The 26338-nt window shown below is 43.2% G+C and overlaps 1 protein-coding gene across 4 annotated transcripts in view; it reads right to left on the bottom strand.

Moving 5' to 3' along the window:
• Nucleotides 1–26338, bottom strand: part of FYN (FYN proto-oncogene, Src family tyrosine kinase) — a 214668-nt gene that overhangs the window by 105763 nt on the left and 82567 nt on the right. For all 4 annotated transcript variants that reach the window (XM_052646076.1, XM_052646078.1, XM_052646079.1 and 1 more), the window contains one exon: nt 10011–10080. The gene's annotated coding sequence lies outside the window, so the exon portion shown is untranslated. The remainder of the gene's footprint in view (nt 1–10010; nt 10081–26338) is intronic.

Below are 26338 nucleotides of genomic sequence, written 5' to 3'. Positions count from 1 at the left end.
TTCTGTTTCTGGGAGGTATTACAGGCTAATACTTCAAGTGGCCTTCAAGTTTTCCACTTGACATTGAGTGGAAATGGAATCTGATTTTTACTAATGTTTCACCGCAAATAATGCTCTCAGTGTCTTTGTAAATAATGCTCAAAATGGGACTGATATATTGGGGAAATATTTGATTAGTTCAAAAAGAAAATAAGCCATCATGCATTAACATAGGTATCTCACTATAGAAACAGATAAAAAAAATGTGTGATGATTTTTTGGTCTGCTGAGGTCGTGGGGAGCCTACTAGGTAGCAAGTATTTTAAGATTCATTCATTGATTAGAATGGGTCTTTAAGAAAGGATGCATTGAAAAAAATCTCCCTGGCTTTGCAAAATTCCACTGAGCTATTCCTAAGAGAAAGGAAATCATGGAAACTGCTGTGGAGAAATTTGGAAGAATGCTTCACACTATCATTTACAAGGCAGAGTGTGCTGGTCTCACCAGCCGCCAGGACTGGTGGAAAACTGCTGAGCTTGTGGTTATGGCCAAACCAAGCATCCCCTGTAATTAGAGTTAGCTGGGGAAAAAGTGACACAAAGAGGACAGAAATATGTGGCCTCAGATTAGGGGGAGAAGAAAAAAGCTGCTGAAGTTTTTCTTAAGAGACTTAAAGAATCTAGCTAGGTATGACCTTGGGCCACCACACTGCCTTGCTGCCCGCTAATGGGAGCCACTAGCCAGGCTGGATACTTGACATATGGCTAAATTGAGATGTACTGTTTAAAGTGTAAAGTACACACTGAGATCTCAAAGACTTGCTACAAAAATTCCAGTTATTTTGAACATTGGTTACATGGTGATATGTTAATATTTTAGATATCTATTAGGTTAAAGTACACTATCAAAATTAATTTCACCTGTTTTTTTTTTACTTTCTTTCAACATGGCTACTGGAAAATTATAATTACACATGCTCCTTGTCTTCTATTTCTGCTTCTGAACAACACCGACTTGGACTTTCGTTTCTTCACCTGTTAAACATTATTGGTGGTGGTAAGCTGAGTTATGGAGGGTTTGCATGGAAATAAACATTGCTGACAATAAGATGACACATGGGGTGAAGCACTACTTGACTGAAATTTTTAGCTTTAGGAAACCTGAGTCACAATCACAAAAGACCCAGGCTACTAATTTGGTTTGACCTGGACAGGACTCAACCTCTCTGTGCCTCAGGTTACTAATCTGGTAAAATGGGAGGGCAGGAATAAGCTCTTGCATGAGCAAGTAAGACCAGAGAAGGTCTTTACCTACAATCATTCCCCATTGCTCCCAACTCAGGAGTCATTCTGCTAGGAACAATTAGAATTAACCTAAGAGGTCTTTATCCTCAGCAGCACTACAACAACTGAGGCCCATCCTGAGAAGTCCTGCTGTTTGTCTGTCAGTTCTGCTTCAGTTCTTCTCACAGGAACAAGTTTGCAGGTCCTGTTACTCCTTAACACAGTTAAATAAACACGAGAACAAGGAGTACATGATAGGTGAAACAGACAGACTTCATTGCCCTGCAAGGACTCGGAGAACATTTTTGGGGGAAAAACAAATTCTACAGATGATATTCAGAGGGAAGTGTATTTGCTTTCCTTCAGAGCTATGAATGAAATATCTATGACTGTGCTATTAACCTACTAGTTAAGAAATCCCATTTTTGTTCAGTGTGTCTGTGTTTATGTCTGAGGAGCTGCTGGCTTGCTGTGTGTGTACACGTGGAGAGCTGATCCTCAGAAACTGAACAGCCTGATCTCCCCTGTCCTGGTCCAGCGAAGCCAGCCAGCGGTCTTACCTACTGGGGGGCACTTGCCCCTTCCCCAATCCCCACCCCATATCTGTTCTAGCTCTCTGAAACCATCTGTGTGAAGGTGCAGCTCAGTAATGAACTGTGGTGATTCAGTGAAAAAGAAAATCCTATAAAATGAAGGGTTTATAATAATGTATCAATTAAAGAAAACTTCCCTGAAGACCGACTTTCCCTCTTCAAAAATCAAACACTCCCCCCAATCAAAAAAGCATCCCATCTCAAGACTAGTAATACCCGTTTTAAACAGGGTGTTAAAAACAGAAAAACCATGAATTCCATTTCTAAGCAAAACCAGGCTGAGTCAAGACAGTCTCAGCCAGCAGCCGTGCTGGTGGAGAAAACTGACGACTTGGCTGAAAAAGTATCAGAATATATAAATTAGTTGCCAATATTAAACAGTTGGAATGGTTAACACACAGATGGAGATCTCTGGTGGTACTGAGCCACCTCTGTCAGAAACCCCGTGGCACCTGGCCCTTTTAGGGTGGCATGTGTCTCTCCTGCACCTCCCTCACTGACCTTCGCTGTTCACGGACCCATCAGTCAGGCAGGCATTCATCTAAGGCAAGAACTGCAGGGTGGGAGACACAGCCAGGGTTGGGGGTCGGAGGGAACATGAATGAGTGGGAAACTCTGACAAATCTGCTTGATCTTGGCTCCACTGCAGGAGCTGGGTGACCCTGAGCAAGTCACTTTGCTTGCTAGTCTGAGCTGTTGTGAGGGAAAAAAGTGAAAGGAGTTCTATAGGTAAGGAGTCTGTGTGGTCCTGGTACGCTGTAACTGCTCTGCTCAAGTTACTCCCTATTCTGAAGGTGAGAAAGGAAAATGTTTAGCATAATCTATTATCACAGCAAAATCAAGCTGACTACCAAGAAGTGGCTTAAAAGTCATCACTGAAAAATATGAAGGCCCAGGTCATTCACTATAAAGAACTGAGGAAGTGAAAGCAAAGGATAAAAACTATCAGACACTATCCCAGTGTGATAATTGATGCAAGCTAGGATTATTGCTACTCAAATCTCTGGATGAAAGGTAGGTGGGGGACAGGATGCTGACAAAGGACCCAGGTACCAGCCCACAGATGCCTTACTTACTCTAAGTGCTTCTGGACGTTGGTGAGGTCTGGTTACCACCTGACCTATGAGATCCGACTGAGCACTGGGGATGAGGGACAGGTTGACAGCATCTGCCTCCTGATGTGATGTGACATCAAGGATGGAATACCGCCTATGAAGAATTCTTCCCAAAAGAGGTCTCACCTGCCTCTCATGTCAAGCCTCTAGACTTAACAACTTTCAGGAAGTGAGGAGCAAGGTAAATAACCCTGTGAAGGCAGGACATTCTATACCACAGCCAGCCGGGGACAACTGGACAAGGGACTGAGTATTAGATAATATTACGGAATTATTGTTATATTTCTTATTAGCTAATAGCATTGTGGTTATGTAGCAGAAAGTCCTTATATTTAGGAGATACATGGTGAACTGTTCAGAGGCAAAGGGTCAAGATGTTTGCAACTTTCAAATGGTTTTGCAAAATTTATATAACACATACTACATATAATATATATCATATATTACATATGTTACATATAATTATATGTATTACATATATTGGGATAAAGAAGGTAAATATGGCAAATATAGACTAACATGTGAATCTAAATAAAGGATATACAGGTAATTATCATTCCCCCAAGCCAGTAGGTTTGAAAGTTTTCAAAATAAAAAATTGAGATAGAATCTGGAAGAGAGAGAAGGAGGGGAAAGCCAGGAAAGAAGAAGAAAAAAAGATGAGATACTATCACTTCCTCCCCTTCACATAACCCCTTCAATGTTGATATATTCAAGTCAGCTTCACTGTGCGCCTTTTCATTCGACATGGTTTTATTTTTACCATGTTAATCAACTTTCATGTGTGCTCATTCAAACTGATGTAGCCACTGTCTTGGCTTCTTTGCTGGCCGACATCAAAACCAAACTTTAAACAAAGCTCCAACAGGCTGTAGAAGTGCAGCAGGTAGATAGGAAACCTAAGCTATCATATCAAAAACTCCTAACACTGAAACCTAATTGCCCCTGTGGATGGTTTGTGAGCCAGTAAGACGAGGTCAAAGGCTTTGGGTGGAGCAGCCTCCTTAGTCTCTTCCGAAGAGAATACACACACAGTCTCTCTCTGTGCTGGACACAGACAGAGGAAGGCCAGGCACAGAGGTCCCAGAGAGGCTGCCTCCCCTGCAGGATGCTGCAGCGGAGGTCTGGCGCTATAGCAGCAATGGCACAATCCAAGGAACAGCTACTCTGAGTTCAATTTCACCGCAGTGCGCGCTCCCAAAGAAGGCGGAATGAATTCTGTGATGCCTCCAACGTGCAGAGGGACATATTGACCTCGGATTGAGAGAGAGTGGGCATGAGCCCCAGTCTGCTGTATAGCAGCCACTCAGCCTCAGAGCAGTGCTTCTCAGCAGGGCCGCAGTGCATGCTGCATTGGGGACAGTTCTTCACTGGGCAGGCTGTCCCAGACACGGCAGGACACGTACCACCCCTGCCCCACCCCTGTCCCTCCACATGCCAGTAGTTACTTTCTCTTTGAGGGCAGGATAACAAACAGGTCCGCACTCCCAAACGCCCCCTGCCTGAGACTAAGGCTATAGTCTCTGAGCATCAGATTTTATCTGGGTATGGCACCTGCTCCTCCACCTAAGAAGTGGTTTGGGAGGAGCAAATGTGTGGCAGCTTCTTATGAACCTAAGTGGGTCATACAAATGGTATCATCACGTGCATTCACATGTGGGCACCCTGTCAGGGCCTGGGGGGTGGGTGGGTCCCATCAGCTGGATCCTAGGTGAGATATATGACACAATGTCAGCTCTCCAGTCATGTACTAGAATACCTGTCAGCTACTTATTCTGAAAATGTTTTCCCTCCATAAGTGGGAAATTCTGGTATACAAGTGTTGCTGGAGGTAACAACCACACAACAGTGTGAATTTTAGAGTAGATTCTAAGTACGTGAACTATTGGGGCAGACAAGCAGGAGGGCAGCCTCAATTCAGCTTCAATGAGGCTGGTTTAGGACGGCGCCAAAACTGACCTGGAGACAGAAGAACACTTCTCTTAGAGAGCAAGGGATAACTGATGATGGGAATTACTTCAAAGATCAAGAGTACAAGGTTGATGCATCTGCTCAACCTTGCACCTGCTCTCATGCACACCAAAGCAGGGCCAGCATGCACAGGGCTGGCTTTCAACAGGTCATACCACTCTGTTCTTTAAAGCTTCCAGAGATGCTCACAAAAGGGCATCTGAGAAGCTGGGCAGGGCTGCTGCACGCAATCTGTACGCCCTGATAAAGGCGAGAATCAAGCTGCGGTTCACATAGGTTAGTGTGGGAGCCACCTGAAGAGCAAGGCAGGAAGACAATGCCCCACCCTCTCCACCCCCCCACCCAGCACGCACGCACGCATGCACGCACACACACACACATGTATTCACCTGAGGCACCAGAGGCAGGGCTGGAAAAAGGCAAGAATCTCAAAGAACAAAAGTAAAACCAGATAGATGGCCCACAAGAACTAGCCATGGGTTGGAAAAGGGGCACTGGAAACAAGTAGTTGTAAGTGTGTAGTTCTGCTAATAGACACATACAGTACGTGTAGTTCTTACAGTCTCCTGTGATTCTGCTTACTATTACTTGGGACATTCCTCCAAACTCTATTCGTCTTAAAAACAGCAGACTGATAACGTAACACCCCTAAATCTCTGGACTTGGCCATCTAAATGAGATCTTTCATCCTTCTCTTCTCCAGCTTCCCAGAATGCATTTTCATAGCATTCTTGCGAGAGGAAAGATTATCAGGAAAAGAAAAATGAAGGGGAGTAAAGTCGAAGGAAAGTACCAAATACCAAAGCTTTGGGTAAGAAAATATTTAGGCAACAAGCACACAACCACACCCTTTCTGGGAAGATATTACTGGCCTTGAAGTTGGGTTAGCAGATCCCAAAATACACCTCACAAAAAGCACAGTTACCCTCCCAAAATAGGCCCTATAATTAAAGTCTTTTCAAGTGGATTGTCCTATATCACAACTTGACATATGTTGCTTTAATCTCCCTGCTTCGGCAAATGTAGCCATATCGGGCTACACAAGCTCACAGTGACTCCCAGTTAAACCAGATTGTACTGTCACTAGGAAATTGATGCAAATAAACAGCCCTGAGTACCAAAATACCCAATCCCAATCATCTGTAATGAGATCTCTCTCCTCTCTAAGCACATTCTCATCACACCAGAATCACACCCTTGATTCAAAAGGATGGGCTAACCCAGATTGAAATACCGCCTCATCTCAGAGGTCATCTGAAGACAAACACATCTGAAGAAGCCGGGCTGAAATTTAAAACACGAGCCAATCTCTTTTGTGTGAATGCTGGAACCGAGTTGTGTGAGTCTCGTTTTCAGCTTTAGCTGACAGTCCTTAGGATATGTCTTCAGACACCCATCTGTCTGAATTCATTTAGATCATTTCTGGCTTGGAGTTCGTGGTGATGTAGCCTCTTAGGAGCCCTTTCAGATTTGTTATTCTTTGAACAAATTTCTTTATGTTTTCTGGTTATATACTTACATTTAATTAAATGTCAAAACATTAAAAAATTTAAACCTTCAAAATAATGAGTACTTTAGACATTGATTTTTAAAAAATTATTATTATTTCCATATTGGTTTCACAGCCTCAGAACTACTAACATCTTGGGCAGGATCATTTCTCTGTGTGTGTGTGTGCGTGTGTGTTTGCCTGTGTGTAGGGGGCGTGTCCCGTGTGTATGTGCCTGTGTAGGGGGTGTGTCCTGTGTGTGTGTGTAGGGGGCGTGTCCTGTGCATTTTAGGGTCTTTAGCAGTATCTCTGGCTTCCATCCATTAGACGCCAATAGTACATACCCACCCTCCCCCATTGTGGCAACAAAAAACGTCTTGCACACATTGCTAAATGTCCTCTGCAAGGACAAAAACAACCCTGGTTGAGAAATACTGCTCTCTGTTTACCTATTTATACATCTTCCCCTGGCACTGTCAGGGGAAAAAAAAGTCTAGATTTTTCATGGCACCTATAAGTTTAATTTTCAGAATTTCTAACTCGCTATGACTCACGGTGAAGAAGTGGGACCTGTAATACAGTACTGCCCAGAAAGACTTATAAACAGCACCGCTGCTGTCTCAAACCAGGGGCAGGACCTGGCTTCATTTCAGTCAAGACACTGATAAGGCTGGGTTTGCTGCCACCTGATCTCTTGGATGGACCACTAGCCTCCCTACTTTTAGGAGCTCCATTCTTAGAAGACTACTGGTAAGAAATCCTTCACGATCCAGTTACCAAGCCCTTAGTAAGGAAGGGGATAAGGCTTGCTGTGTATTAACACCGTCTACAGAAGTGGGAACCCACTGTATTTCTTCTGGGGTCCAGATCCCCTCAGAGGCTGCGTTTTTAGCCCCAGACCACCCATAGGGAGCAAATCAGGAGCGGCGCCGGGCAGGGTGAGAAAGGAAAATCACAACAGGAGATGAAGAGTCAAAGAACAAAGACGGTTTAAACTCAGCCCAGAGAAGAATGAGGAAGGAGAGCATCTTCAAATATCCAGTGGGTGGTGTGTGGGAAAGTAAGTGAGCTTGTCTCCATCTGCTTAGAGAGTGACTCAGGGGCCTCGATGATTTAATAAATACTCAGCACAGGCCTTCTGCAGGCCAGGTACTGTCCAGACACTGAAAAGAAGAAGCAAGAAGACCAAGTCCTGTTCCCTCGAGCACATACTGTAGATTAATAGAAGGTCTAGATAGCTTTTCTTCCCTCCCTCCTCCTCTCCTTCCCTTTTTCTTTCTTTGTAATAATTTGAGCTAATGTCCAGGTATTTGTCTAGTTGCTCGTCCTTTTCCCCATTAAAAAAATTAAGGTTTAGTTAACTACAGCAAAATTCACCCTTTTTGTTGTATAGCCGGGTGAGTTTTCACAAAAGTCTACAGTTGTATAAATATCAGTACAGTCAAAGCTAGCACAATTTTCTCACCCCTTTAAATTTCCCTGTGCCCTTAATTGCTTTTTAATTGGAGAAAGCTCCTCTGTGCAGTAGTAAACCCCACCTCTGAAAGAATGTGAACTACCCTCTGTCAAGAATTCTGGAGAAGAGTTTTATTTTTTTGTTAATGGAAGACTGGACCAGACAACTCCTGAGGCCATGTCCATCTCTTTGAGGCCCTGAAACTGGAGGGTTGTCACCTCTGGACACCCAATCTTAACCATGAGCTCATCTCAGTAATATGCTTGATTCTCCCTAACTTCCGGTAAAGGGCCCCACCCTAAAGCCAAATTCTTTTAGTTAAAGCTCAAATATTTCTGCCCTTCATGATGATGTTTGGCAGAAACCAACAAAATTCTGTAATTATCCTTCAATTAATAGATAAATAGATGAAATGTGAATAAATATGGATTTTAGTTAAAAAAAATTCTGTCCAGTAACTGAATCTCTGTGAAGCCTGAATAGTAAGTATAGACATAAAAGTCCAAAGAAAGGTTTGGAAATGAGAGCCTCAACATGGTAACTGAGACCTAAACCAAGGGTACCATCTCCTTCTGACCTGTTCTTTCTCTTCTCATCATTCTGATTCAAAATAACATTAGCTCTCAAACTGAACAAAGCTAAAACAATGTGACCACACCTGGCTATAAAGGTGGCAGGCAGGGGAGTTAAATTCGCTAAGCTGGTTTAAGAACAGGTTGACAGTGTGAGAGAAGAAGGCAAATGTCTTAAGGCTTTCCCCTGCTTGCTATGCGGTAGACGCTGGAGAAGGGACTGTGGTGACCAGCTGTGATGTCTGTTGTGATAGCAAACAGGGGGTGACTAGCCCCTCTTCAACGTCTCTTCTTCTGGAAGACATGCACACCTTTTGCTGGCTTGACCTCAATGGCAAATGTCCAGTTTCCAAACAAGGGTGTTCTGTTATCCAGAATAACTGCTTTTCACAGACATAGATAATAGACTTGTGGTTGCCAAGTGGGAGGGAGGGATTGGGAGATTGGATTAGTAGATTTGAATTATTATGTATAGGATAGATAAACAACAAGGTCCTATTGTATAGCATAAGGAACTAAATTCAATATCCTGTGATAAACCATAATGGAAAAAGAATATGAAAAAGAATGTGTATATATATCCATGTATATATATACATGAATGTGTATATATATACACACATGAAAATATATATGAACATGTATATACACGAAAAAATATATGAATGTATATATATGTGAATATGTATATGAATCACTTTGCTGTATGGCAGAAATTAACACAACACAGTAAATTAATTATATTTCAATAAAATACATTAAAAAAAGACTGCTTTATTGAGCGTCCCTGCAACTTAGCTTGCTTTACTCTCACAACAATCCTAGGAGGTAGGTAATATTATACGCCTTATTTTACAGATGAGGAGACTGAGGTTCAGTGAGGTTACATAACAAATGGTAAGTTAGAACTTGGGTTTTGAGGCTCAGTGAGGTTATATAACAAATGGTAAGTGTAGAACTTGGGTTTTAAGCCATTTCTCCTGTGCTTTTGACTACTGCTAGCAAGGTCTTCTGGGTGACTGCTGAATTTAATGTTCCTGGTCTCAGACCACTGCTCTGCTGGTCCCAGGCTGGGATAAGGCATGCTGGATTCTTAATTCCCTTTCATGTCCCATTCCCCAAGCAGCTAACTACTTGTTTCTCTCTCATTTCAACAAATAGACCAGAAGGATCTCTCTCCTCTGGAAACCTAAAAACATTTTTTCTTTTTTTTTCACTTCTTTTGGTTTGCAAGTTAATTACTCACATATTCCATGGGTGGCTTAGAACATAAGCTAAATGGTCCAGGGTATTCTTCATCCTGCATCTGGAAGGATTCCTAAAATCTAGACTTAGTATATCTTAGAAAACCCCATATCGCTTAATAACACCGGCAATGACAAGAAAAAATGTCGTACTGTCAGAAAATACCAGCTGAGTGTCACATTTAACTATAAAATCCATTTTGTCAAGTGCAGAGCAGATTTAAAAGATGCAGAGACAAAGCCGTGGCTTCCCTTTATGAGCACCACGTACTTCACAAGGTATCAGAGATAAAGGCAGTGACACTTACCAAAATTTCCCCCAACGATCACAAACTTTATATATACCACATGTCTTCTAATACAGCTGCTGGACTGGTCCTGAAAAATACCACAACCAAAGGAAAAATGCATCATTAGGCAGAAGTAATTAAGCATATATTGTGTTTCCCTTCTGGAAACCACAACGTCTTCCCTATTCTGGGCCCCCATGCATGGACCAAACTCTCGTTGCCATGGCTCACAGTGCACACAGTAGGAAGACATTCAGTCAGCATCGCTTGAACCAATTGGTGAATCATAGTGCCACCTTGCTTGTAGAACACAGGATCAGTTAATATTATTCTGTCTCTAACTGGCAGTCCTTGAGGTTCTAAATATGCAGACAGGACACCTAAACATTGTATATTTAGCTGATAAATTACTGAAGTCACACAGCAAAATGTTCCCCTCTTTTATTTCTCGTTAAAGAGTGACTGCTCGGTCTTTGGGGCTGACCGTCTTCCTGTTCAGTCATCCTGCCTATCCACGGGGCACTGGTGTGATGCGAGCCCAATTCCTGCCTTGCTGGAGCTTGGAGCCCAGCAGCTTTCCCCAGCTGGTCCAGAGGAGCCGAGAACCTCTGAAGGTGTCAGGATCGGTAATTCCCTAAGTACAGGTACTTTGGTGACCTGTGCAGGTGAGGACAGGTAGTAAGAGTTGCTCTGCCCTCCTACAGGTCTCACAGATGTGAAGCTGTGGTTTCGGAGTGGGTGGGTCAAGCAGATGGAGCAGGAAAACTCCGTCTCCCTCACAGAGTGCTGTCTTTGCATGTGATTTTAGAGACGGCAGTCCCTCTGGGTACCACCCAGGTGGGTTTACTCAACACCTGGCAGCATATTCCACTCTGGGTCCTCCTGAGTCTGTGATCAGGAGGAACGCTGGTCCTTCAGCCTTAACAGCCTTTTCCCCCAAATTACAGCACTTCAGGATTCCTGTGTGTCTTTTGTCAAGAAACCGCCCCCCGCAACCCACACAAGAGAACAAAATAGTTCTTCCTTTTCAATGCAGAGAGCATAATGATTTTCTCCACTGAACATCATGTATAAGGGCACTGTGACCATTTGCACTGGCAGAAATTCACCACTGACAGACAGCATCTTCCATGCCCCGACGTCATGTCAAGTGGCTCATAGGATGAGCAGGGGTGTACCCTCCCTCCCCAGTAACTAAAACAATGATCAGATAGCCACTCAAAGAACGATGGCTAGACTTGGCACACTCTGTTATACTTAAGGATATGTAAATCCACCACAGTTGAACTCATTCCCTTTGAGTCACATTAGGTATATGGCATTAAATAAAAATAGCTGAATGAGAATCAAGAAAGCAGCATGACTTTAATCTTTTGTTTCAAAAATGGCAATGTATACAACCTCAAGAATAAATAAATAATAAGGTGTTTGTAGGTGTTCCCACACCACACCTAGTACTGCAAGTACTTTTTGTTTCTGCTGCTGTTTCATAGACTTCCCGTGGCTGCTTAAAGGTAACATGCTTGTTATGCACTGGATACAAGTATCTCTGATACAGTTTTTATGTGCATGGGGCCTTTCCCTCTTCCTTCTCCCTAACAGATCCCCCAAGTTTCTCCAGCCACAGTCCTTGTGGGCAGGTAACAACACTCCCAGCTGGGGTGGGGTGGGGACCTGCGTGGTCTAAGGCTTTGCAGGGTGCCCAGCAGCAATGTCAGCATCACCTGGGAGCCTCTGAGAAATGTCAGCTCTGAGGTCTTGCCCCTAACCTACTGAACCGGAAGCTGTTTTACAAGATCCCAAGTGACCTGTGAGCATGCTACTGATTGAGAGTCACGGATCTAAGGGAAACTCATTCCTGTTGCCAGTGACTGGTTCAAGACTGGGCCTGTGATCCTATCCAGGCCAACAAAAGATGCAGAATGTTTTGCTGGGAGCTTCTCCTCATTCTTCTGGGAGAAAGTCCCTCCTTCTGAATGCTGTGTGGGATGTGATGTCTGGGACTTCTGCAGCTATCTTGCTCCAACAAGATAAAGCTAGCCCACAGAGGATGCAAAGACAGAAGAAATTCAGGAAAGAAGAGTTGGGGGTGTCTGCATTCAGTCAACCCTAAAGTCTGCAGAGCTACTGGACTTTCAATAAATTTCATATTGCCCAGACCTCCTTAAATTGGATAGTCAATTATCTGCAGCTGGAAAGCATCCTGCCTGATCATTCCCCAGTAAGTATTATAAAAGGAATAGAATGCCGAGGCACCATACTGAGCCACACAGTGAAGGGCTCCAGACAAATCAGTGCATCGAGAGACAAGAGATGAGAGGAACAGTTCAGAGGCCTCTTTTGTTCAGGGACTGACCCAGTAGTATTTCTGGTTCTGTCAACCATTATTTGCTCTGTACATTTCCAAAAGCCTTCCCAATCAGCCAGTCTGAATGATCAACCAGAGGAAGTGCTGAATGCTTTCCAAATTCTTTTAATCAGAGTGGTCAACAGTTGCCTTCTGCAGAAGTCACATGGATGTCATTTCCTGCAAAGACAATGGGAAACTAATTGCTCAGCCCCAGACTCTCATAGAGCAAACAACCTGTGATATGTAATTACTGAAGGGTAAATAAGGAAAAGCTTGAGGCTCTCAGAATCTGCTCTGGATGCATGCCAATAACTTGGAGAGACAGAGAATGAATGAATGAATGAATGGGAGAGAGACAGCTGCTCTGGGAAAAGATTTAAAGGGCTAGCAACTTAGGCAGCTGCCCACACTACTTTTACATATCATTGGTACTTATTAGAGACCTTTCTGAGGAAAGCAAATAGATCTGTTATTAAATAAACCCAGGGTTTCCCTGGTGGTTCAGTTGGTAAAGAGACTGTCTGCAATGCGGGAGACCCAGGTTTCATCCCTGGGTCGGGAAGATTCCTCTGAGAAGGGAATGGCAACCCACTCCAGTATTCTTGCCTGGAGAATTCCATGGACAGGGGAGCCTGGTGGGCTACAGTCCATGGGGTCACAAACAGTAGGACACAACTGAGTGACTAACACTTCACATCATATAATATAAACCCATACATGGCTCTGGTGTCATTCTGCTTCATACATGGGAACGATGTAGTCAAGGAGAACTGAGTGTCTAAAGAGACATTTTCTCTTTAGTGTCACAGCTTCACAGCCACACCGGGATATTTTGGGGGACAGTTTTGTTGTTTTGGCATGACACAGAATGTGTTTTCTATCATGGAGTGAACATTAGTTGGCTTTCCACAGAAGGTTCCTGAGGCTCCATCATCCCAGGTTTCTCTTTCCCTCTAAACCTCTGTCCTTTCCATTCTCTGGCACCTCATACACTTACACAGCTCCAACTAACACCCTTTGTTCTCAGTTCCAAACTGCATCTCTCCATCTGTCACTCTTGTTCCCAGCCCCACCACTGCCCTCTATATAGGAAGTACCTTGAAAGCAGAGGCTCTGTATTGGACACTGACATATTTCCATGCTCAGGGCAATGGCTGGCGCTAAGTATTGCATTTGTTGAATGAATAAGTGAAAGGCCTCACTCAGATCCGTAAGGTGCTCCACAGATATTCTTGCCATCACCTCCTACCTGGCCTCTCTGCCTCTGGTCTCTCCTTTTCTGACTTTGTTGACAGAAAGGAAAGTTTTGGATTATAGATCATGCACTGATCATGCCAGTCCTAGAATGTCTCAGTTGGGAACGATTTACCAGTCTAGTTCTACACTTTACAGGTGATAAACTACACCCAGAGAGGTCAGGAGACTTGCTTAAGGATTTATGATGAGTGGGTGGCAGAGACAGAATATAACTCAGGCTGCTGACCCACGGCTCTTGCTAGTCTGCCACTGGGCCAAAACCTTCTATACAGAAAACAAAAACAAACTCAATGAAACACAGAAACAAAAACCCAAAAACCTTCCACGGTCTTTCAGCAGAATGGAGTACGGGCTAGACATACAGGAGGTTCTCAGTAAGTATTTGCAGACTGATGGACTAGATAAGCGAATGGTACTTGGCCAATGGGAACCCTCTTAAGTGAAAGGTAACACATCAGTACAATGAGCAAGGAAGGGCTCTGAACCTTTGGCCCCTGCAGTGCCTCTAAGCCACCCGCTAGGAACCTTAGGGCAGTGACACGGTTAGAAAGACCAAAGACTTAAACAGACTCACACTCTCCAGCTTTGTACTCCAAGTCAGTCACCATCATCCCAGACCCAACTCGGCCTTATCGCCCATTTCTTTTTTCTCCCTCGTGCCCAGCCTTACCACAGCATTTGCTGTTCCCAGCACCTGTCCCTCCTCTGGGCCTTCACCTGCCCTGTTCTTCCCGCCCACGCACCCTTACCTCCACCTGCGAGAATGGTGACCCAACCTGCCCCTCGAGCCCAAATGAAATATAAATCCCTGCCTGAAGTTCTTGTCCAATCCACTGGAATTCATCTCACCGTTTACACCTCTACCAGAAATGAGCCAGATCCTTGAGCCAGGAACTTACTCTATATCTATCTTTGAACCGCTGACACCTTGCCTGGCCCACTGCCTCACACAGAGGAGGCACCTCTAGTCATTTTGTTGCCTTCACAGACCTTGATCCTTTTTTAGTTCACCTCTGTGACCACATTAGCTAGTTCTGGAATGGGGCTCCCAAGTCTTCCTCTAGATGGTGAGGGCTGATGATAAAGCCAGCATGCTTGTAGGGCCCACCCGTAAAGGAGCAGCTGTTTGAGTCTCTGCTGTCTTATTTTCAAAAGCAAAGGAAAGGGGACAGGGGCTAGAGAGGGCGACTTCCCCTCCCCTCCACAGCTCTCCTGTGGCTACAGCTGTCCTGTGCAGCGTGAGGTGCAAGCTGGGCATTTGACAGTGTTCCCTGCAAGTCCAAAGTCAACTGTCTGCAAAACTAAGGAGCTCCAAATGGCAGGATGATGCATTAAACGAGCAAGTGAGCAAACAAAGCCCAGTCGCAAGGGAGGAGGATGGGAAGCAAAAAACAGAGTTCACTAGGAAACGGGGGCCTGCTTTGTGGGGGAGGGAGAGGGGTGCTTGGAGCAGGCAACCCTGGCCCATCTGCTCTCCCTGACTGCAGGGACCCTGGTCCTTCTGGCGTTACCACCACAAGTTGGGGAGACTCAAGCGAGGCTGTGGTGGCTGTTTGCTTTATTATTTGCTGGAGCGGGAGTAAAGGGTGGAAGAAAAGAGTGATGGGTAGACAAAGAGATGAGCGGGGAGGGCCCTCAGCCAGCACGAAGGGGTTACTGACCCCAGGATGAGAGGCCAGGAAGGCCGGATGAGAAGGGGCCGCTGCTTCTCTCTCACTAGCCGCTGCCAGGATGAGGGGCACTCAGGCTCTTGGAGCAGCAGGGCACCCCCAAACCAGCAAATGAGCTTATCCTTGCCTCCCAGGAGGCGGCTCTCAGGTACATATTTTGGACTCCTGGGCACAAGTGGTTGAGCTGTCATGCAAAGGAGTAGTCTGAGGGCCTGGATGGGGCTCTAGGGCTCCCCATAACCTCTATCAACCCCAGCAGTGAGAGTAGTAGTGATGATTTCTTCTCCTCCTTCACATAATAATTTATTATACATCATTAATTTGTAATATATTATTAATAATTATTATTTATGATAATGATGATTGTTATATTTAAACCTCTATGTTGAAGTTTTACTTGGGAAAGAAATAAATGAAGTGAATGCCGCTGCAATAATTAGTTGACTGTCAGGAGGAATACCATTCTACTTTCATAAGACAAAAGAGAATGAAGTATATATAAGAATTATATCTTCCTTTTCTTTTGGGCAATGAGTTTCTATCAGGTGATCACATTCCTTAGGTATCAGGTAAAAATAAAACAGAAACTCTGTTTTGTAGTATACTCAGTAAATGAAGCTATTTCTAGTGATTTGCAATCCTGAGTCTGAACAAAAACACTGCTTTGCTATGATGCAGCCGGACAAGTACCCAAGCCCTCTTCCAACCTGATAACCATTCTCAAGACCCTCTAAAACAGACATTCTGCAGTGGCTCCTGGGAAGGCCCTGGATATGCACACAGTATCACCATGCTACCAAGATCAAGGTTAATAATGATGTCTGCAGAGTCCCTGAAATCTGGGCTGGCTAGGATATTAAAATCCCAGAATCCTGGGGCTGAATGGAATGTTAAAGAACATCTAGTCTGGTAGTCTTTAAGCTATTTTTTTTTTTTTTTTTAGTATAGAACCTTGTGCAATCACATGCAGGTGTGCATACATGTGCATTTTCAGCACTTATGCTATACTCCAACATATTAGATAAAAGTAGAACAGAACAGCTCTGGTTCAAGGAGGAAAGGACTCAAACCACCACCACCTGAGCCATCCTCCTGTCCCACTTGGCACTTCTGGGGGGCTTGGTGTTCTAAGAACCTGGAAACCCCAGAACTAGACTCCTACCCCATCCAACATCTGCACTGTGTCCTCAACATCTCTTCCAGCCATGGTTCTCCATGTGGCAACATGGCAAAGTCAATGCCTCTAATATTTCTCTACCAAGGACCCATTTTACCTAAATCTGAGGATCCCATGTTTTGAACCACTTCATTTCTTCTAAACCTTGCATTTCTGAAAGACTAATTTATTTGCCAGACCCTTACTTAGACCCAGCGAGACCTCAACTTAAACCTTAGCCCTGCTAAGCTTGGTAAATGTGGGAAAATTCCTTAATAATCTGAGGCAGTAAACCCAGCAGAAGCTTTTCTTCTCTTCCTCTGCCTTTTACTGCATCGAAACAAATCTTCATAAAAAATATCAAATATCTAGGAATAAGTCCAATAAAAGATGTGTAAGAAAAAAACAAATTTATAAAAAGAATTAAAAGTCAATTTTAAAATGTGTAAGACCTTAACACTGAAAACCATTAAAAACATTACTGAAAGAAGAACCCCCAGGTCAGTAGGTGCCCAATATGCTACTGGAGATCAGTAGAGAAATAACTCCAGAAAGAATGAAGGGATGGAGCCAAAGTGAAAACAATACCCAGTTGAGGATGTGACTGGTGATAGAAGCAAGGTCTGATGCTGTAAAGAGCAATATTGCATAGGAACCTGGAATGTTAGGTCCATGAATCAAGGCAAATTGGAAGTGGTCAAACAGGAGATGACAAGAGTGAACGTTGACATTCTAAAAATCAGCAACCTAGAATGGACTGGAATGGGTGAATTTAACTCAGATGACCATTATATCTATTACTGTGGGCAGGAATCCTTTAGAAGAAATGGAGTACCCATCATGGTCAACAAAAGAGTCCAAAATGCAGTACTTGGATGCAGTCTCAAAAACGACAGAATGATCTCTGTTCGTTTCCAAGGCAAACCATTCAATATCACAGTAATCCAAGTCTGCCCCAACCAGTAACACTGAAGAAGCTGAAGTTGAACGGTCCTATAAAGACCTACAAGACCTTTTAACTAACATCCCCAAAAGATGTCCTTTTCATTATAGGGGACTGGAATGCAAAAGTAGGAAGCCAAGAAACACCTGGAGTAATAGGCAAATTTGGCCTTGGAATATGGAGTGAAGCAGAGCAAAGGCTAAGAGAGTTTTGCCAAGAGAAGGCACTGGTCATAGCAAACACCCTCTTCCAACAACACAAGAAAAGACTCTACACATGGACGTCACCAGATGGTCAACACCGAAATCAGACTGATTATATTCTTTGCAGCCAAAGATGGAGAAGCTCTATACAGTCAACAAAAACAAGACCATGAGCTGACTGTGGCTCAGATCATGAACTCCTTATTGCCAAATTCAGACTTAAATTGAAGAAAGTAGGGAAAACCGCTAGACCATTCAGGTATGACCTAAGTCAAATCCCTTATGATTATACAGTGGAAGTGAGAAATAGATTTAAGGGCCTAGATCTGACAGATAAGTGCCTGATGAACTATAGAATGAGGTTCGTGACATTGTCCAGGAGACAGGGATCAAGACCATCCCCATGGAAAAGAAATGCAAAAAAGCAAAATGGCTGTCTGGGGAGGCCTTACAAATAGCTGTGAAAAGAAGAGAAGTGAAAAGCAAAGGAGAAAAGGAAAGATATAAGCATCTGAATGCAGAGTTCCCAAGAATAGCAAGAAGAGATAAGAAAGCCTTCTTCAGTGATCAATGCAAAGAAATAGAGGAAAACAACAGAATGGGAAAGACTAGAGATCTCTTCAAGAAAATTAGAGATACCAAGGGAACATTTCATGCAAAGATGGGCTCGATAAAGGACAGAAATGGTATGGACCTCACAGAAGCAGAAGATATTAAGAAGAGGTGGCAAGAATACACAGAAGAACTGTACAAAAAAGATCTTTAAGACCAAGATAATCATGATGGTGTGATCACTCACTCAGAGCCAGACATCCTGGAATGTGAAGTCAAGTGGGCCTTAGAAAGCATCACTACCAACAAAGCTAGTGGAGGTGATGGAATTCCAGTTGAGCTGTTACAAATCCTGAAAGATGATGCTGTGAAAGTGCTGCACTCAATATGCCAGCAAATTTGGAAAACTCAGCAGTGGCCACAGGACTGGAAAAGGTCAGTTTTCATTCCAATCCCAAAGAAAGGCAATGACAAAGAATGCTCAAACTATCACACAATTGCACTCATCTCACACGCTAGTAAAGTAATGCTCAAAATTCTCCAAGCCAGGCTTCAGCAATACGTGAACTTCCAGATGTTCAAGCTGGTTTTAGAAAAGGCAGAGGAACCAGAGATCAAATTGCCAACATCCGCTGGATCATGGAAAAAGCAAGAGAGTTCCAGAAAAACATCTATTTCTGCTTTATTGACTATGCCAAAGCCCTTGACTGTGTGGATCACAATAAACTGTGGAAAAATCTGGAAGAGATGGGCATACCAGACTACCTGACCTGCCTCTTGAGAAACTTGTATGCAGGTCAGGAAGCAACAGTTAGAACTAGACATGGAACAACAGACTGGTTCCAAATAGGAAAAGGAGTACATCAAGGCTGTATATTGTCACCCTGCTTACTTAACTTATATGCAGAGTACATCATGAGAAACACTGGGCTGGAAGAAGCACAAGCTGGAATCAAGATTGCTGGGAGAAATATCAATAACCTCAAATATGCAGATGACACCACCCTTATGGGAGAAAGTGAACAGGAACTAAAAAGCCTCTTGATGAAAGTGAAAGAGGAGAGTGAAAAAGTTTGCTTAAAGCTCAATATTCAGAAAACGAAGATCATGGCATCTGGTCCCATCACTTCATGGGAAATAGATGGGGAAACAGTGGAAACAGTGTCAGACTTTATTTTGGGGGGCTCCAAAATCACTGCAGATGGTGACTGCAGCCATGAAATTAAAAGACGCTTACTCCTTGGAAGGAAGGTTATGACCAACCTCTGCATACTGAAAAGCAGAGACATTACTTTGCCAACAAAGGTCCGTCTAGTCAAGGCTATGGTTTTTCTGGTGGTCATGTATGGATGTGAGAGTTGGACTGTGAAGAAGGCTGAGCGCCGAAGAATTGATGCTTTTGAACTGTGGTGTTGGAGAAGACTCTTGAGAGTCCCTTGGACTGCAAGGAGATCCAACCAGTCCATTCTGAAGGAGATCAGCCCTGGGATTTCTTTGGAAGGACTGATGCTGAAGCTGAAACTCCAGTACTTTGGCCACCTCATGCAAAGAATTGACTCATTGGAAAAGACTCTGATGCTGGGAGGGATTGGTGGCAGGAGGAGAAGGGGACAACAGAGGATAAGATGGCTGGATGGCATCACTGACTCGATGGACATAAGTTTGAGTGAACTCTGGGAGATGGTGATGGACAGGGAGGCCTGGCATGCTGCAAATATGGGGTCCCAAAGAGTCAGACACGTCTGAGCGACTGAACTGAACTGAGAGACATTAAATACCTAAATAATAAAGGGTTATGCTGTGTACACGGATTAAAAGTCTCAGTATTTTAAAGATGTTAGTTCTTACCTAAATTGCATCCTCAGTGCAATTTTGATTTAAAAATGTTTTCTTTTTCTGGTAGAAATTGATAAGCAGATTCTATAATTCACATGGAAATGCAAAGTGTCCAAACCCAAGATAATCTTCAAGTTCAAGCACAAAGCTGGAAGACTTACTGCATCAGATACCAAATTTCATCATAAAATAACAATAATTAAGACAGTGTGGTATTTGTATCATAGACAATTAGACCAACAGAACAAAAAAGAAGGTTCAAAAACAGACCTACACAGATAATCACCTGATTTATGACAAAGATGACACTGAAGTTCAAGAAACGGAGCTGCATTTACTGGGTATTATGGGTTGATTGTGCTCCCCCAAAAGATATACTGAAGTCCTAACCAACCTCCTAGGACCTCAGAAGGTGACATTATTTGGACATAGGGTCACTGAAGATGGAATTAGTTAAAATGACATTATAGCAGATTAGCTGCTGCTGCTGCTAAGTTGCTTCAGTCGTGTCCGACTCTTGCGACCCCATAGGCGGCAGCCCACCAGGCTCCCCCGTCCCTGGGATTCTCCAGGAAAGAACACTGGAGTGGGTTGCCATTTCCTTCTCCAATGCATGAAAGTGAAAAGTGAAAGTGAAGTCGCTCAGTCGTGTCCAACTCTTCGTGACCCCATGGACTGCAGCCCACTAGCCTCCTCCGTCCATGGGATTTTCCAGGCAAGAGTACTGGAGTGGGGTGCCATTGCCTTCTCCGAGCAGATTAGCATGCACCCTAAATTCAATACAACTGATTGCCTTTTAAGAAGAGGGAAATTTAGACACAGAGATACAGGGGGAAAAGGTCAATATGACAATGCAGGCAGAGGTCAGAGCTTGTAGACACAAAGCAAGGGACGTCAAGGATTTCTAGCCACCACCAGAAGCTAGGAAGAGGTGAGGAAGGGATCGTCCTCAGAGCCTTTAGAGGCAACATGACTCTGCCCACACCTTGATTTCAGGCGTCTGGCCTCCATAACTTTGAGAGGATCACTTCCTGTTGTCTCAAGCCACCCAGTTTGTGGTACTTTGTTAGGACAGCCCTAGGAAATGAATACACTGTGTATCCGTAAGAAAAAAAATGAACCTTAATCTCTACTCTACATGCGCAAGTCAATTCCAGACAGATGGTAGAAACAAATGTGAAAAGTCAAATAATAAAACTTTTAGAAGGAAACAAAGAATACCTTCAGATCTTCTGATAGGTAAAGGGTTTCAAAAAAGAAAACAAGTATTAACCATGAAGAGAAAATATAATTTAGACTGTATTAAATTTAAGAATTCTTTATCAAAACACCTCAACAGGATCAAAGTAGGCCACACAGTGAAGAAAATAATCACAACATATACATCCAGGAAAAAACTCTTACAAGCCCATAAGGAAAAGGCAGACTACCCAATACAAAAATGGGCAAATACTTGAGAAGAAATTTCACAAAAAGGGAAATCTAAATGGCCAATAAACATATAAGAAGATGCTCTCAGATATGCAGGTGATACCACTCTAATGGCAGAAAATGAAGAGTAACTAAAAGGCCTCTTGATGAAGGTGAAAGAGGAGAGTGAAAAAGCTGGTTTAAAAATCAACATTCAAAAAACTAAGATCATGACATCCGGTCCCATCACCTCATGGCAAGTAGATGGGGAAACTGTGAAAGATTTTATTTCCTTGGATTTGAAAATCACTGCAGCCATGAAATTTAAAGATGTTTGCTCCTTGGAAGAAAAGCTATGACAAACCTAGACAGCGTAATAAAAAGCACCCATTACTTTGCTGACAAAGGTCCGTATGGCCAAAGCTATGATTTTTCTAGTAGTCATGTATGGATGTAAGAGTTGCACCATAAAGCAGGCTGAGCCCCGAAGAACTGATGCTTTTGACTTGTGGTGTTGGAGAATACTCTTGAGAGTCCTTTGGACTGCAAGGAGATCAAACCAGTCAATCCTAAAAGAAATCAATCTTGACTATTCATTGGAAGATCTGTTGCTGAAACTGAAGCTCCAATACTTTGGCCACCTGATTCGAAGAGCTGACTCACTGGAAAAAACCCTGATGCTGGGAGAGATTGAAGGCAAAAGCAGAGGAGGGTGACAAAGGATAAGATGGTTGGATAGCATCACCGGCTCATGGACATGAATTTGGGCCAACTTCAGGAGATAGTGGAGGACAGAGGAGCCTGGCGTGCTGCAGTCCATGGACTAAACTAGTTTAGTCATCAAAGAAATTAGAATCACAATGCCTTACCAACACACACCTACCAGAGAGGCAGAGACAAATGACAAAATGACAGAGACAAAAATTGCCAAGTCTTGGGGACAACAGGGAGCAACTGGAACTCTCATACTACGCTGATGAGAGTGTAAATTGATAAAGACGCTGTGGAAACCTGGCAGGATCTATCAGAGCTGGACACACCTATGTCTCATGACCCAGGATCTCACCATCAAGGAATCTCTCTTACAGCAACATTAAAGGTACTCACCCACTGGCATGTACAGGAGTGTTCCTAGCAGCACTGTGTGAACCTAGCCCAAAGCCCGTGTATAACAGAAGGGTTAAATAAACTTTGGGAGAGTTATACAATATATTACACGGCAATAAGAATGAACAAACTACTACTCAATAACTACGAGGATTAATTTCCCAAATGTAAAAAAAAAAAAAAAAAAAAAAAATCCCAAATGTAATGTTGAGAGAAATACAAAAATACATCCTTAAGATTTTATTTATATAAAATTCAAAACAGACAACTCAACCTATGTTAGAAATTGTGATATAATAGTTACCTTTGGTGGGATTTGGGGACTAGAAAGGGGTCTAAGGGGCTTTGCAGCTTGGGTGATGTTCTTTCTCCATCTGGTTCCTGGTTACAGGGGTGTGTTCACTTTATGAAAATTCATTTTCAGTGCAATTAACAAAGTGTGCACTTTTCTATATGAATGTTAATACTTCAATTAAAAAAAACCAAACTCAGTAGTTAATGCAGTGAAACCAGAGACAAAACAGAGGTCTTATAAGTGCTGAAAGTAAAGGAGTGCAGCAGTTTAATTAAGTAAGATAATTCAAAAATTTGCTTTGCTAAAAGCTTAAAAGTACCATTTCATTTCGTTGGTTTTTTTAATTCACTTAAGATGACTGTCATGCCCAAGTTATTTTTATTATTGTATGTTAGGACAGCATGAAGTAAATAGCTTCAAAATAAAGTAACACAAGTCATTTTAACTTGATCTGATTGATTTTTAAGGTGAAAATTTGGACATTCAAGCCTAATTTTTTCACATCTATTAAAAAAGTTTCCTGGGGCTTTGGTGTATAGACTATAGCATCTCTGGAGGGAAAAGCCCTAAGCATAAAGGTGGTCTCTCTATGTGGCACACAGTCCATGCTCCACATCCCCCGCTTCAAAGTTACCCCAAGACATCAGCTCAGCTTGCCTGAGTCTTGCTGCGGATTAATGTATAGTTTCCACTCAACAGTATGGAATATTGAAAATAACTCCTAGGACACCATTCTTGCCTTTGTCCATTTCCAGGCTCTTCAGATTTCCATTGTGGATACACATGGTCATGAGGCAGACTCCTGACCTTCGTCAGAGCAGCCAGCATCACGTACACAGAGAGAGAATTCTGTCCCCAGTCTCGGGGGGCAGCTTGACCTCAGCAGCTGGTCAGTCTGTGCAGGGCTGGCTCATCACCATCAGACATGGGCTTCACACAACTGCTCCAGCCACCAATGAAATTCATCCCCGGGGACATAGAAACCATACAGCCAGACTCTGTTCTTCTCAGACGCTTTGTTTTCTTGGACCCTCTGCTATGGAGATTTATTTGGGCACTTATACAGCAGCCTGGGGTGCAGGGAACCCCCAGGGGAAGTGAGAAAGGGTCTCACTACAGCCTCCTCTCTGAGCTGGGAGAGGATTGTGTGTGAGGAGACTGTGGAGGGTTCCTATGAGGGAGAGCTCACGCATCCTCAGAGATGAGCATGGGGCCTCGTCTTAGCAGTTGAGCTGCTCTCCTTCACTCGCCAAGAACACCCAGGACCTTCCTTGGAGATTCCATTCCCCCAATATTAGCTTCCCAAAGGAGACCCCTTAGATTCAAACACTTCATTTTACTGTAGACTTTCTGATGCTAATTCTACACTTAATTCCACTATCTGACCAACAATGGTTCTGAGGATCATTTTTTTTTTTGGGTGTGAATAACATTTTATTGCTTTTTAATCCCGTACCCTCTGTTTAAAAACATCAGTGACACAACAGGACACCGTGTATTATGTTCTCCTTTACATGCAATCTTGTAATATATTTCAACTTAAAGTAAGAAAGCCCCAAAATATAATACTTCTTTTGAAAAACACATTTAAGGAGGCTTCTATATCCCCAGTTAAACTTTCCTCTGGTAAGAAAACAGTATTTGCTTTTAAAGTCATTTTACTAGGGACCTACTGCATAACATAGGAAACTCTACTTAATACTCTGTAATGATCTATGTATAATTGATTCACTTTGCTGTACACCTAAAACTAACACAACACGGTAAATTGATTATGCGTGTGTGTGTGAAGTCACTCAGTCGTGTCTGACTCTTTGCGACCCCATGGACTGTAGCCTACCAGGCTCTTCCCTCCATGGGATTCTCCAGGCAAGAGTACTGGAGTGGGCTGCCATTCCCTTCTCCAGGGGATCTTCCCGACCCAGGGATCGAACCCGGGTCTCCAGCATTCCAGGCAGATGCTTTAACCTCTGAGCCACCAGGAAAGCTACTAAAAATTAAAAAGAACAAAAACAAAAACCATGCCCTCTTCCTGAGGTACAATAAGTAAATATGATTTGTTTCATTCATGAAATGCTTAAATAAATCTTAAATAGCTTAAAAAAATGGGCAGAAGACTTACAGAGAAATTTCTCCAAAGAAGACATATAGATGGCCAATAGACACAATGAAAATATGCTCAATGTCACTAACTATTCAGTTCAGTTCAGTTCAGTCACTCAGTCGTGTCCAACTCTTTGCGACCCCATGAATTGCAGCATGCCAGGCCTCCCTGTCCATCACCAACTCCCGGAGTTCACTCAGACTCACTAATTATTAGAGAAATGCAAATCAGATCTACAATGAGGTACCAGCACACTCAAGTCAGAATAGCCTGGAGAGGCCTAGAGAAAAGGGAACCCTTCTACACTATTGGTGGGATGTAAGTTGTTACAGCCACTATGGAAAAGAGTGTGGAAGTTCCTCAGAAAACTAAAAATAGAATTACTATATGATCCAGCAGCTCCACTCCTGGGAATATACCATCCAGACGAAACTGCAATTCAAAAAGATACATGAACCCCTATGTACATAAAACTACCATTCACAATAGACTAGACAGGAAAACAACCTAAATGCCCATCAACAGATGAGTGGATAGAGACGACGTGGTGCATACACACAGTGGAATACTAGTCAGCCATAAAAAAGAAATAATGCCATTCGCAGCAATATGGATTCAGCTAGAGATTATCATACTAAGTGAGGTGAACCAGAAAGAGAAAGACAAATACCTAATATGAGTGCATATCTTAAAGTCAGGAAACGACCATTTGAAACAGGTTGTAAATCAAAGAAAGTGTGCATCTAGCACCTCCAGACACAACTCTGATTTGCTACTGGTCTTTGATTACACCGGCATGCGAGGCAGATTCTGGAAATGTTACTTTAAAAGTACATATATAAAGTATATACACACATCTGTCTAAACTCACTTGCAAAGAGGTTTAAAATAGATGTGGCAGTGGCCAGTGCAATGAGCAGGATGAGATTAGGAATTAAAGTGAACTCCTTGGTTTGGGCAACAGAGTCATTCTGCAAACATTTACTGAGTGCCTGTCATGCTCCAAGCACTCTGATAGGTACTGATAAATAAGTCAAATCTGACTTATCAGTAAGTCAAACTGGGTCTCTGGGACTGAACAGCCCATTGGGCCAACAGTGAGCCTATGCAGCCCAACCCTAACAAGGTCCAGGGGCAGGCAGGCTGGGCAGTAAGCATGCAGCCCCTGCCCTCAACCCTCCCACCTCATCTGGGCTCTTAACCCTCCCTGGGTCTGTGGCCCTGAGAAAGGCTGGCTTCACCTCTCCAGCTCCAGCTGCCTCATTTGTAAAACAAGGATAATCCTGACCCAGATCACAGCCCTGTGGTGAAGGACAAGTGAATAGAATTCTGGGCTTGTTTTTATCTGCACAGTGCCAGATGGATCCTACCTGTTTATAACCAGCATTGCTTCGTTTTTTTGGAAACTCAACACTTAAACTTAAGAAAAAATAAAGGGTTGGAAATGAGGTTCAGTGATTAAA

This window comes from Budorcas taxicolor, chromosome 9, assembly GCF_023091745.1.
Source record: "Budorcas taxicolor isolate Tak-1 chromosome 9, Takin1.1, whole genome shotgun sequence".
Lineage (NCBI taxonomy): Eukaryota > Metazoa > Chordata > Mammalia > Artiodactyla > Bovidae > Budorcas > Budorcas taxicolor.
This window is presented reverse-complemented; position numbering and strand designations above follow the sequence as displayed.